Source organism: Gorilla gorilla, chromosome Y (assembly GCF_029281585.2).
Source record: "Gorilla gorilla gorilla isolate KB3781 chromosome Y, NHGRI_mGorGor1-v2.1_pri, whole genome shotgun sequence".
Taxonomy (NCBI): domain Eukaryota; kingdom Metazoa; phylum Chordata; class Mammalia; order Primates; family Hominidae; genus Gorilla; species Gorilla gorilla.
The window spans coordinates 43,961,263-43,976,339 of record NC_073248.2 but is presented as its reverse complement, the minus strand read 5'-3'; the positions used below and the strand labels follow the sequence as shown (position 1 = coordinate 43,976,339).

Here is a 15,077-nt window from a genome sequence, read left to right as displayed (position 1 = left end):
GAGTACTATAAATTTTGTAAGAACTAATTTCATTCATATCTGCATTTAGATTTCCAAGATAGTAAAATGTATTAAAAAATATACATTTTATACAATTAGGAGTCACTGGGGATAAGTGTTACCTTTCTTTAAAAGGTAAGTGCAGAGGTTTATAAACACATGCAAAAATGTGCAATCTCACGATTTAACCTTCTATGCAAATAAAAATTAGTAATAGTGAGGGCAATTAGTGACACTAGCAGGGCAATAAATACTCCTGCAAAGCCAAAGAATTAATACCAGTTATAATGCATGAAGTGATTTCAGGCCATACTCTGAATTTAAGTTTAATTGACTGAATCTCCTGAAAGAAAAGGACTTAGGCAGAAACAACAAAAAATGAACAATACATTAGCCAGAAAACTCAACAAATAAATAAAACACCTGAAAATATTAGAACCAATAAATCTCCGTGTAGTAGAAACACATCTAGTTTTGTTGCTGTAGTTGTTGTTGTTTAGAGACAGTGTCTGTCACCCAGGCTGGAGGGAAGTGGTGTGATCTCACCTCCCTGCGACCTCCAACTCCCAGGTTCAAGGGATTCTTCTGCCTGAGCCTCCCGAATAGCTGGGACTACAGGCACACACCACCAAGCCCAGCTAATTTTTGTGTTTTTAGTAGAGATGGGGTTTCACTATATTGGCCTGGCTGGTCTCAAGCTCCTGACCTCGTGATCCACCCACCTTGGCCTCCCAAAACGTTGGGATTACAGGCATGTGCCATCGTGCATGGCAAAATTTTTCTTTGTTACAAGGTTAATTTAATAAATTTTATACATTTCTTAAATTTCTTACAATAGGCTGAGGATGGTGGCTCACACCTCTAATCCCAGCACTTTTAAAGGCCAAGGCATACAGATCACCTGAGAATGGCAGTTCAAGGCCAGCTTAGAGGACATGGTGAAACCACCCCTACTACAAATACAAAAGTAGCTGGGTGTGGTGGCACGCACCTGTAATCCCAGCTACTTAGGAGGTTGAGGCAGTAGAATCACTTGAACCTGGAAGGTAGAGGTTGCAATTCTGTGATGATGAGAAATGTTGAGATACTTACGTATAGTGTGTGTGTGTATATATATACACACACAGCCACAGCCACCGCCACATGCACACACATACACACACACCTGTTAGCTGTGTATATACATTCTTTGGTAAACAGAAGATACTTATTTTTAATTGGGTTATTATTTTCTTGTTCTTTTGAATCTGTTTTTAGTTCCTTGTACATTTTGATTAACCCCTTGTCTGATGTACAGTTTGCAAATATTTGCTCTCATTATATTCATCTGGTGATTTATTTTATTTTATTTTTATTTTTTGCTGTAAGGAATTTTTCTAGTAGGATGTAACCTCATTTTTCTGTTTGTGGGGTTTTTTTTTATTGTGTTTTTGAAGTCTTATCCAAAAAATATTCTTGCCCAGACCAAGGTCATTAAATGTATTTTGTGATTTATTCTACTAGTTTGACAGATTGCTGTTGTCATTAAATCTTTAATTTTAAATGTTTTTAAATATGTATTCTTATAGGTGAGGTCTCACTATTTTACCTAGTGTAGAGTGCAGTGGCATAAGTGTTTCATGCTATAGCTTTGAACAGCTAGGCTCAGGTGATCCTCCCTTCTGGGACCCCCAAGTAGTTAAAATGATAGGGGCACACCACTGCACTAGGCTTTTTAATCCATTTGAGTTAATTTTTGTATTCGGTGAGAGATAGGGTTCTAATTATGTTCTTCTGCATGTAGCTGTCTTGTTTTCCCAGCACCACTTATTGAAGAGACTGACATTTCCTCATTTGGTTTTCTTGTCACCTCTGCAGAATATCAGTTGGCTATACAGTGTAGATTTATTTTTGCTCAGTGTGTTCTCTTGCATTGGTTTATAGCATTGTGACATCCCCAGTTCTGTGGATTCAATCCCCAACCCCACTGACATCTTCAGTATGACTTTGGCTATTCACGGTTTTATTTTTGTGGTTTCATATTTATTTAGGATTTTTTTCAATTTCTGTGAAAAATGTCATTAGTGTTTTGATAGAGACTGCACTCAACTTGTGCACTTCTTTGGATCATATAAACATTTTAACAATATTGCTTTTTCCAATCAATGAACATAAATATCTTTCCATTCATTTATGTCATTTTAACATTTTATTAGTGTTTCATAGATTTCAGAATGCAGATTTTTTAAATCTCCTTGGTTAAATTTACTCCCTTGTATGCCCCATACCCATTGTGAATGAGACTGCGTTCTTAATTTTTTTTGTTGTTTTTTTTTTGATATTTTGCTGTTAGTGTATGGAAATGCTATCCAATTTTATATGTTGATTTTGTAAACTGAAACTTTACTGACCTTCTGTATTAGTTCTAACTACTTTTTAGTTATGTGTTTAAGGATTTCCATAGTATGTCATTAGCATGTATGGACAATTTTATTTCTTCCTCTCTAATTTGGGTAGCTTTTCTTACTTTCTCTTGTCTAATTGTTCTGGCTAAGGACTTTTATTATTACATTAATAGAAGTAGTGAAAATGAACATCTTGGTCTTCCTTCAGATCTTCACAGAAAAGCTTTCAACTTTTAATTCCCTTTGAGTGTGATATTAGCTAAGGGCTTGTATATATGGCGTTATCTGGTTATTTGGGTCTGTGTCTTTTGTTGTGTTAAGTTACGGTTGTTCCACGCATAATTTGTTAAGAGATTTTATTGTGAAACTGTTGAATTTTGTCAAAACTTTTTTCACTTATTGAAATGACTGCATAGATTTTGTTCTTTATTTTGTTGATATAATGTATGACATTTAATGATTCTAGTGTATTAAAAAATTCCTGCATCCCTGTAGTCTCACTTGATCACGGTGAATGATTTTGTAAATGGGCATTATAAGTCATTTTCCCAGTATTTTATTGAGGATTTTTACATTATGTTTATCAGATATTTTGGCCCATAGTTTTCTCTTTTTTCTTGTATCCTTGTCTGGTTTTGTAATCAGAATAATGCCATCCCAGTGGAATGAGTTGGAACAGTTCCCGTATCTTCCTTTTTGTTTTATGTTTTGACTAGGTTAAAAAAAAATTGGCAGCAGTTTATTTTTTGGGGTAGGTAGAATGCAACAGTGAATACATCAGGTCCTGGGCTTTTCTTTAATAGGTGATCTTTTATTGCTGATCTGATTGCTTACCATTAATTTGTTTCTGGGTATCAGTTATGGTATCTCTTTTATGGCTCTGATTTCCTTTATCAGGGGCTCTGTTTTCTTTTGTTGTTTTTTGTTTTTGTTTTTGTTTTTACTTTTGAGTTTAGATTTATGTTTTTCTAATTCCTTCATTGAAACATCAAGTTGTATATTTGATATCTTCTCATAGTTGAAGGCATTTATTGTCATAACTTCCCTCTTAAAACTGCTTTGGTTGAATCTCATAGGTTTTGGTGTGTTGTGTTTCTATTTTTGTCTCAAGAAATATGGTGTTTTCTCTTTAATGTCCTCACTGACTCATTGGTTATTCAGGAGCATGTTGTTTAATTTTGATGTACTTATGAATTAGTGATTTCAGAAGAGATACTTGATGTGAGTTTGATCTTTCCAAATTCATTAAGATGTGATTTTTTACCTAATGTATGACATATCCTGAAAGATATCTCATGTATGCAGTGGAGAAGAATATTTATTCTATAGCTCTTGGACGGATAGTTCAGTAACTGTTTTTAGCATTTTCACTACATGGCATTTTCATCCAATGTTTACTTATTAAATGCTGTCTGCATTATCTATTCATTGCTGAAAGTAAGGTGCTGAATTTTTCTAATATTATCTTGCATTTTTTTCTTCCTTTGGATCTATTAACATTTGTATTATATATATGCATATATTACTTATATGGATGTATTCCTGTTATAATATGTTATTTTTTTTCTGCTGCTTAATTCTGTATCCTCTCTTTGCCTTTGATGATTGGTGGTTTGATTACATTAAGTCATAGGGATATGTTTATTGAAATTGAATGTGATTGTAAGCCTTCGAGATTCCTACAGCAGAATATTTATATTTTATTTAAGTTTGAAAAGGCTTCTGTTATTATTTCTCCAAATAAGCTTTCTACTCTTTTTTTACACTTTTTTTTTTTGGAGATGGAGGTTTGCTCTTGTCTCGCAGGTTGGAGTGCAATGGTGTGATTGTGGCTCACTGCAACATCCACTTACTGGGTTCCAGTGATTCTCCAGAGTTTCAGTGATTCTCCTGACTCAGGTTTCTGAGTAGCTGGGATTACAGATGTCCACCAATACACCAGGCTAATTTTTGTATTATAATAGATAAACCGTTTCACCATATCGTCCAGGATACTCTCAAGCTCCTGACAACATATGATCCACCCGCCTTGGCCCCCCAAAGTGCTGAGGATACAGGCATGAGCCATCACACCCAGCTCTACTACACTCTTGAATGCCAGTGTCTGACACATTTGCTCTTTAGATGTTATCCCATTAATCTCATGAATCTTATTTATGTTTTATCCTATAACTGTATATTTTGAATTGACCTGCCTTTGAGTTTTGCTGCTTGACCACTTCTATTGTCACTGCTGTCAGTTGCATTTTTTGTTTTGTTGTGTTTTATTCTTCAAGATTTCTGTTTGTTTTCTCCTCCCATTTTTAATCTCTCATGTAAGTTTCTCTGATAAATTTCAAAATTCTTTGTGTTTTGCTGAAGTTCGCTGCATTGTCTTAAAACAAGTATTTTGAATTCCTTGTCAGGCCATGTGTCCATGCCCATATCTTTTGAGTCAGTCACCACCAGCGCTTCATTTTGACCACTTGATGCCATCATGTTTCTCTCATTGATCCTAATGCTTGTGACTATGCATCAATGTCTGTGCAGTGATGTAGGTGCCTAATGCAGTGTCTGTAGTTTGTCTTTGTTTGGAAGCTTTCTTCCACAGTAAGGCTGTCCAGAGATTCAGGGCAAGGAGAAGAAGGAAATTAAGGTCTTTAAGCCTATGATAGCTTCAGCCCTGGTAGCATGAGGGGAAACATTAATGAGCAGACTTTCATGGCTGGAGTAATTTGACTGACAAAGTCGACTCAGTGCCAGGTTGCACCTGTATCACACAGTTGAGCACTGGGTGCATTCGAGGCCTGTAGCTTCCATGGTCTGCCCTCTGACCTTTATTCAGTGCCTGAGGTTACTGTAGTCAATCAGTGGGAATATTGACTGGAACTCAGCTCCATTCTGCGGAGGTCATAGTTTCTAATCTGTTGCCGGGATTGGTCTACATGATTACCCCTGGGTATCAACCTCCCAAAGTGCTGGGGTAAGGGGACAGTCAAATAAAAGTCCCAAGGCAAAATGTACTATGCCTACTTCCTTTGTCCGAGTGAGCCTCCCACCTCCACCTCCTGAATAGTTGAGACTACAGGAATGTGCCACCATGCCTGGCTAACATTTTTGGTGTTTTCTTGTTGTTTTTGTTGGGCTCAAGTGATCTACTCACCTCAGCCTGCTAAAGTGCTAGGGTTACAGGTATGAGTCACTACACCCAGCTAAAACTGACTTTCTAAAATTTAACTTTTAGATCATTTCTTTTTATTCAGTCTTATTTCTCATAAATGCAGTTAAGAATTTTGTTGCTTTAGAGTTTCCCTTTTGGTATCCCTGAAGGAATAAATGGACTCTCGATATTCATTTTCTAAATGGTTTTAGAAAATGAATAATTACTTTAGATGAGTAAAGACTATTTGGCCTCTTTTTGTTTTCCGGCTTCATTTCATTGTGTATGAAGACTGTATTATTTTAACCCTGCTGTATATGTGAAATGAATTTTTACTCTTTCAACTGAATGTAGTAGAAGATTGTTTAAACTGATTATTCAACTACTACATAATTTTGATTTTCTTCCTTGTACATATTAGTCTAATTACTGGGATAACAATGTCAAAATTAAACTAATTTTCCTATTAAAAACTTTCTGATAAAATTACCTCAGTACACACAAACAAAAACATGCCCACACATATGACTTAATTTCTAAAACTTTTAACTTTTCTGCTTCTCTAGTACCTTGTATTCCATCACTCAGCAAAATCTGGCAGCTCCACATCCAGAATTTACTTGAACTCCACAGCTTATTTCCAATTTCCTGTTATCATCATAGTCTAAAACACAGTTTATATCGCATTCACCTCCTATTTTACACCATAATTTCCTACTTTACACTCTAACTTTGTATAAAAAAGAAACTACCTTTTCAAGATCTAATTCAGGCAATTTTATTTGTTCTTAATTGAGACTTCTTTCTAGGTGCTGTCACACCTTATAGCATCAGATACGAATGTCTCTATCCAATTTCATGCATTCCAGTTATTTTATTTTGAGGGAGTGTGTATATACATTTATACATTTGGGTATGTGTGTATTCACTTATTCTTTGTTTTTCCCAGGTGTAATATATGTTTTGCATGCATATATTTACTAAATCCCTGATAATCGAAAAATAACAAATCTTTTTTTTTTCTTTTTTGTAAGTAAATTATTTTCTGAAGGAGGTGGGTTGGGAGAAATATATCTTAACATGGCAAGTTTAAAAGAGAAAGTGGTCATTACTAATGAAAATTATTCTCTAACATTTTCATGTTTATCTTTAATAGCATTGCTGATGACATATTCCCTCTTATCAGTTGTGTAGGTGTCATTCACTGCAATATACTGGCCATCCGCACTGACAACGACTTTGCTGCCATTAAGCTACAGGTGATAAAATTCATCTATGTCATCATACGGCATTCGTTGGTGATTATCTCACGTGTAGTGACTCTGACATTTTTCCCTGCATCTCTGAAACAGGGGAGCTTACACTTTCTATTAATCATATATTTTGTAATATTGTTGACACCATGGCTGGAGTCTTGGAAAAGTGGAGCTCATCTTCCTAGCAACACAGAAAATAATTCCAGCATGGTGGGTAAGTATGGATGCTTATCTTAATCATGCTAGTATATGCTGCCATAAATTCTCCTGCTGGTCAGCAGTGAAACTGCAGCTGTCAAATGAGGAATTGATAAAAGAGGTGGGCCATACAATCCTACACTCCAGCTTTAAGTTTTTAGAAAACGTGATAATAATATTGATACTTAGGTTCTTTGGAGGGAACATTTTGCTGAAGCCTTGTGACTCAATAATTGCTGCATAGTTCATCATAACCTACATATTAGCCTTTGGCTTTAAGCTCCTTTTCTGTCAGTATTTGCAACCAAGGTGGTCAGGCAAAGTATTGCCAGGAGATACTGAAAATCATCCAGAAGCACTGTGATATTATGTAAGCATCTGGAGAAAATTCAATTAAAAGAATAAAAGTAAGCAGCTGAGGAATTACTATCACTCGTGGAGAAGCATAGTTTATTTTCAATAAACGAGTATGGAATATCCATATATACTTTCACAGAACAAAGAGTAAAGAGGCTGAGTGTGACTTTCTAAAGATACTCATAAAAAATTATAAACAACAAAATCTTGGAAGTAGTTTCTAATAAAATTGATTTTTCTAATGTGACTATGAATTAATAATTTTTGTTTTCTTAAATATAATTGTACAACTTATTAAACAAAACAAAATGAAAAATCCATCCGGCTACAAAAACGAAGCAGAAAAAATAACCATAATACATTTTTTACCTAGTAGATTTTGGAACCTATACCTTTAATTTAATAAGTGTTTGTAATATACCATATACACTATCAGTGAACATTTTCTTTTCACGCTTTTCCCTCTGTGGTGCAGAAACATTTTAGATTGATGTAATGTGATCCAATTGTTTTTTTGTTGTGCTTTCGTAGTCTGTGCTTTTGGGGTCATAGAATTGACTTTTCAAAAATACAGTTAAATTAAAAATAAGAATTACCACATAATCCAGCTACTGTACTTCCAAATATGTACTCAAAGGATATAAAATTAGCATGGCAATGAGATATCTGCACTTCTATATTCATCTCAACATTATTCATAACAGCCAAGATACGGTAACAACCCAAGCGCACATCAACAGATAAAGTGTGGCACATATACACAATGAGATATACTATACAGCCTTAGAAAAAGGAGGAAGATCTTTTATTTATTTGTGACCAAATGAATGGAATTGGAAGATATTATGCTCAGTGTAATAAGAGAGGCACAGAAAGACAAGTATAGAATGATCACAATTATATGTAAAATCTAAAAAAGTTGAACTCATTCAAACTGTGAATATGCCAGATGTGGTGGCTCATGCCTGTCACTCCAGCACTATGGGACGATGAGGTGGTTGGATCACTTGAGGTCAGAAGTTTGAAGCCACAGTGAGCCATAATTGTGTCACTGTACTCCAGCCTGGGCAATGCAGCAAGGCCCTGACTCTTTCTACAAACACACAAAAAGTAGTCAGAGATTGGAGTGCAGGGTGGTGATGGGAGTGGATAGAGAAGGGGGAGGTGTTCATCAAAGGGTAACAAATTTCAGTGAGACAGGAAGAAGTTCTGGTGATCCTTTGCACCGAATGGTGATCACAGTTAATAAATGTCAACTTAAAAATTGTTTAATAAAAAAGGACAGGCATGGTGACTCATGTCAGAAATCCCTGCACTTTGGCTGGCCATGGAGGGAGGATCAGTAGAGGTCAGGAGTTCAAGACCAGCCTGGCCAATATGATGAAACACTGTCTCTACTGAAAATATAAGAATTAGCCAGGTTTGGTGGCATGCACATCTCACCCCAGCTACTCGAGTGGCTGAGGCAAGAGAAAAACTTGAACTCGAGAGGTGGCAATTGAAATGAGCTGAATTTGCACCAGTGCACTCAAGTCTGGGCAACAGGAGCAAAACTCTATCTCAAAAATAAGAATTGTTTAAAATGTAGAATTTATATATTCTTACCACAAAGAAAGAAATGGTATGTATGTGAGGTAATGGATATGGTAACTAGCCCAATATAATTCTTCTGCAATATATACATGAATTATAAAATCACTTTGTGTCCCATAAATATTTATGTTTGTTAATTTAAAATACAAATTTTAAAAGAATGAATTACAGTTAAAATAAATTTGGCTTAATATACATAGACAGTAATATATGCTAATGTTTTCTTCTATTTTGAATATTTGGCTTCTGCTATTTCTTGAGGAAACAAACACCATGGGAAGGGATGAAGAACACTAAAGCTTAATGTTGTATAATTTACATTATTTTGTTGTTGGTGGTTTTTCTCCTTTTCTTTTTCTACCAAAGTAATGGTGACAACTTTCTTACTCACACTTTCTTTTGTGTTGCCTTCTCCTGAGAAATCACCACCAAAAATAAAACTTGTGTAGATTTGTGTATATTTTTTACTGCTCCTTGTTATGACCCTCTTCGCGTTTGCTTTGGATTTCCCAGCTTCTTAAAACACTGGTTTGCTTATTATTTGTCGTCTCCTTGTACCATTACTTCTTCACTCTACCTGCAGGATCATTTCTTTTTATTTTAGTTTAGTTTAATTTTTTTGAGAGAGAGTCTCTGGCACAATCTTGGCTCAATGCAACCTTGGCCTCTCGGATTCAGGTGATTCTCCTGCCTCAGCCTCCTGAGTATCTGATATTACAGGCATGCACTACCACGCTTGGCTAGTTTTAGAATTTTTAATTGTGATGGGGTTTCACCGTGTTGCCAAGGCTGGTCTCAGAATGACCTCAGATGATCTCCCCTCAGCCTCCCAAAGTGCTGCAACTACAGGTGTGAGATGCCACACCCCATTTGATCATTTTCTTTACTAGATCTACATGCTGCTTGTCTTAGTCCTAGATATGCCACTGTCAACTCATTTATTTATTTTCTGTGCTAGGAAGATTCATGGAAAGAGTTGCCTGTGACAAGGTTTAATTTTATTTTTCTTAACTCTCCTTTCTTCAGGCATTTACCCTGTTTTTGGAATCATATCTTATACTTGCCACTAAATCCCATATATCACTTGTCTATTGCATATTACTCAAACAGTCATGTGTATCTGTAAAACTGATTCACACCCTCATTCTTGAAATACCATTTTGCTTTGGATTACATGACTCAACTTTCATCTGATTTCTCTGTTTAATTGTCAGTGTGTTTGGTTTCATTTTATCTCATAGATGTCTGCTTGTTAGACCACTAATGTAACTGCACCGAATACCTCTTTCTCCTTCCCTTTCTCCTTTCCCTTTTCCCTTCCCTTTTCCTTTTCTTTCCTTTTCTTTTTTTTAAGAAAGTGTTCTGTTACCCAGTCTGGAGTGCAGTAGTGAGACCTTGACTGACTACAGCCTTTCAAATTGCTGGGCTTAAGCAATTTTCCTGCATTGGTCTCCTCAGTAGCTGAGATTACAGATGCACACCACCACACCTGGCTTTTTGTTGATGTTGTTTTGAGACAAAAGCCTCTTAAGTTTTAAACCTGTAGTAAAGGAATTCAACCAGTGGTATGATCTCTGAATTTCTATACATTGTGTTTTTTTTCTCTTACGAGTCACCCAAGACTAAGACAGATAAATTTAAAACTTCCCCTGAACTTCTTTACATTTTCTACATGCCTCTCTCTTCCATCATTTTTTGTCCCAAAGTCCATCACCTATATAACATAGAAACTGGGGATATTCCAAATCCAATTATTTTCCCTCATCTCTTTCATATTTTATCTATAATAACTTTTTTATTATCTACCACCTACAAATGTTTTTTTTTCTTGTTGCTGTTTATGTATTAAAGGTGAGGTCATCATTTATTGTTCCCTAAATGATAGTATCAACATCTTAATTTACTTCCTTCTTCTGTGTTACCTTGTTCAATTTATTTTTCATTGAGGGTCTAGAATTATTCTACTTTTCAATGAATAAAACACATCTCTTTTCTTTTCATTTCTACTCTTGTTCCTTTCTGCTTTACTATTAACCATTACTTTATGAAGTGAGGAGCCATTTCAGTGTTATTTACTATTATATCCACCATTTTAAGCTAAAATTCTGAGATATAATAATCTCTAAGTGTTTAATATTATAATAAATAATACAACTTTCTAATTTCAGTATTAAGTTTTTGAATACTTAGTCTATGTAGTATTTATGAAACAATATTTTAGTTGACTTGCAGATAAGCTTATGTTACTTTTTCACTCACTCCTTTCATTTCTATCCATCCTAGCTATAAGACATTTAGAGGTGTGAACTTGACATATGCTTCTCTATACTTGAGAGCCTGTTGAAGTTATATGAATAAAGAAATGTACCTTGACCATTTAATTCATATATATAAATATGAATGTTTAATATTTAAAATTTATTTAAATGTTTTTATTACTTAAATGTACTATTACAGTTATTATTTACATTTTTTATTATTCAAAACTCAATACAGGAAACAAATGTGGAAAAATCCCAAGTAATTCATTATTTATCTTTCCTTTTATTGTAGAGGTCACAAGCTTTCTCCTTACTGGTTAGGGACATATTTCCAGAACAGTTGTAACATTTCACTTCTCATTTCCTAGTGAAATCTGAGGAGTATCTTTTGAACTCTATGATGATATTCCTACAACTACCTAGTGTAATTATCTCTTCTTAGGAGGGTATGATTCTACAAGAAGAATATGATAATGTCCTAAAATACCACCCTTACATTTAATTATATAAAACACCACTAATGTAATAATAATATATGAGCTGACGTTATGTAGTCTATTTAGAGAGTTAATTTTATGCTCAAATACTTTAGTTAGAGACTGTGAGGTTAAACTGGCCCAAGATGGAACTTAATTATTTCTAACAAGTACCATGCTGTGGTGAAATGAAAACTGAACCCTTAATGATTTGGAAAACAATAAAGTCATATCACTTAAAAGTTGCTAACAAAAACATATATTTCTTAACTATTACTTATTACATGAAAGACAGAATGGCTTTCATGATAATGATGGAAGCAGTGTCAAATAAAATCTTACAAAACAGTCTAGACACGATGGCTCATGACTGCAATCCCAGCACTTTGGGAGGCTGAGGCAGGTGGATGACTTGAGGTCAAGAGTTTGAGAGAAGCCTGGCCAACATGGTGAAGCCCGCTCTCTACTAAAAATAAGAACATTAGCTAGGCGTGGGAGTGCATGCCTGTAATCCCAGCTACTTAGGAAGCTGAGACAAGAGAATCCCTTGAACCTGGAAGGCAGAGGCTGCAGGGAGCCGAGATCGCACCACTGCACTCTGGCCTGGGTGACAGAGTGAGACTCCATCTCAAAAAAAACCTCTCTGAACATTAAAAAGCAAGGTAGATTTAATCAACTTTCTATTTTATGCTGTCATTAAGGTTAATTGGGTTAAAAGTGAAGAGATATAAGGAATAGAAAACAACCTCAGACTTGATTTTTGGAGCTCTGGAATCTAATAACGTCACTCAAGGGTGTGTTTAATGAAGAAAGACCTGACCTCTAAGTTTGGGCAAGACAGTATGCGGCATTTTAACTGTCCATCATTACCCACTCCACGGCTTCATGGAAACTGTGAAGAAGATTAAATTCTAGATGCAGATTTTGATGCATGTGTGGAAATATGGAGCTTATCTCAAATAATTGTGGTTGTGTGATTTAAAATGTCTGAGGTTCCCTTGGAGATTATTAGTTCAGAGCCTTTAGCCCACTTCAGGGCCTTCTTGGGTGCAGAAGTTGAAAGGCATTTGTGGAAAGGAAATATACTAGTCAGAGCCACCTGTAGCAAGGAATAAGAGTCAGGTCAAGCAGTACGCAAACAAAATGCATGTAAAGAAGTGGCTGGTGAAGAAAAGTGATGTGGAAAATCAGCTTTGAAAAACTCTCACAGTTTGTTGCTGTTTATGTTGGATTGGGTTTTAAATAGAGACAGAACTTGTCCTGTGGCCCACAGTGGAGTCCTGTGGCAGGATCATGGCCTACTGCAGCGGCAACCTCCTTGGGTTCAAATGATCTTGCCACCTCAGCCTCCTGAGCATCTCACATCTCTGGACTCCACCAATCCTCCCCCCTCAGCATTTCACAGTACAGGCATGGGCCTCCAAAACTAGCTTATTTTTGTATTTTTTTTTATACAGAAGAGATCTTTCCATGTTGTCAAGGCTGGTCTTATACTTCTGGGCTCAAGTGATTGGTTCTCCAAGCCTTCCAAATTGGTGGGATTACAGATATGAACCACCACACCCAGGCTCCTACTGGTATATTTAGAAGGATATAAATATGTCCATTTTTGCATGCATGCATGGAGAAGACACCAAAACTTTTCACTTTTCCCTGACTTTTGACTAAATACCAGAGTTCCCGAAAGAGTCCATATGCAAATTCTGGGTAGTTTTTCTTTTCTTTTTCTTTTCCTTTTTTTCTTTTCTTTCCTTGGATTTTTTTTAATGTGTCAAGGACAGTAGATGACCAAAAGGATGACAGAACACAGGTTAAGTGGCCATACCTGACAAAGAATACAGACTACAAAACTAGCTTTAAAGAGTTGTTAAACAAGTACACAACCCACAAACTAAGCAATTGTGGAGGTCAAGAATTTGTTATCTGAATATGCTGAATAATATCCAAAGTGTTCAGCGTTCAACAATAAAATAAAAGACATTCAAAGATAAATGCAAAAAAAGCACATTCAAAGAAAACATAATTAAAAGAAACTATTTCAGAAAGCCCAGGCATGGTACTAACTAGGGAAATATTTCAACTCTCTTCATTTTAATGTTCTCAAAGACCTAAGGGAACCCAGTAGAACAGTGATTCAAAATTGAAAATACCAATAAAGACATACACATTATTTAAAAAATGAAATCAATAATCTGTAACTAGAAAGATTGAATAGCTTGTGTGAGCATGCAAAAAGCGTAATGAGGCAACTTGAAGATGGATTGTTTGATATTATTCAGTGTATGAATCAAAAACAGAAACAAGAATAATGAACAAAACTAAGGTTGCCATGGGATTCTAACAAGAATATCAACATATTCATAATGGGAGTTCCACTGAAAAAAGAGAAACATGGGGGGAAAAAGAATATTTGAATGAACAGTGGCTGAAACTTCACAAATGTGTTGATAGATGGAAATCTACTGATCCAAGTATCTCCAAAGAAAAAAAAACACTCCAGGAAGAATAAAATCAAAGATATCCACACTGAAACACATGCACTGAAATTGACGGAAGACAAAAAAATAGAGAACTTTAAAAGAAGCAAGACAGAAGTAACTGATCACATTCAAGTATCATCCATGATATTAACAGCCAATTTCTCATTAAAAATATGGAGGAAATAAGACACTGTGATGAGATCTTCCAAGTGCTGAAATAAAAAAAAATTAAGTCAATCATAAACTCAATATCTGTCCAAACCAAAATTTAATTTTATGAGCAAGTAAGTCATTTCCAAGAAAACAGAATTAAAGAGAGTACATTACTACTAGATCAGCCTTACAAAACATGATGAAAAAATGTAAGGAATGAAAGTAAAATAGCACCTCATGTGCAAATAAAGAAATAAAGAACATCAATAAAGTAATTACACCAAGAAATAAGAAAGCCAATATTATTGTATATGGGGTTTCTGTGACTTTATTTTTCTACTGGATTTAAATGACAAGAGGAAAGGCACAGTATCTCACAACTGTAATCCCAACCAAGGATGGGGATTTCCTTGAGCCCAGGAGTATGAGACCAGTCAGGGCAACAAAGTGTGACCCTGTCTCTAAAGAAAATGAACAAAATTATCCAGCTGTGGTAGCATACACTTCTGTCCCAGGTACCTGAGGGGCCGAGGTGGAAGGATCCCTTGACCCCAGGAGCTTGAGGCTGTAGTGAACCATATTTAGCCTATGTGACTGAAACCCTGTCTCAATGAAGTAAAATAAAAATTCAATAATAAAATAAAGAAATGACAAAGAATAAAACAATAATTACATATCTGGGTTGTTAGTACATATTGTATAACAAACAATTTTTGACAAAAAAAACATAGAAAGTTAGGGAGAGCAATATGGGAAAATGATTTTTGTATAACGTCAATA

General features: G+C 35.4%; 1 pseudogene; it reads left to right on the top strand.

Annotated features, from left to right (window-relative positions):
• The first annotated feature begins 6,662 nt into the window (after positions 1-6,662).
• LOC129530221 (testis-specific XK-related protein, Y-linked-like) lies at positions 6,663-7,138 on the top strand (annotated as a pseudogene).
• Positions 7,139-15,077: the final 7,939 nt, after the last annotated feature.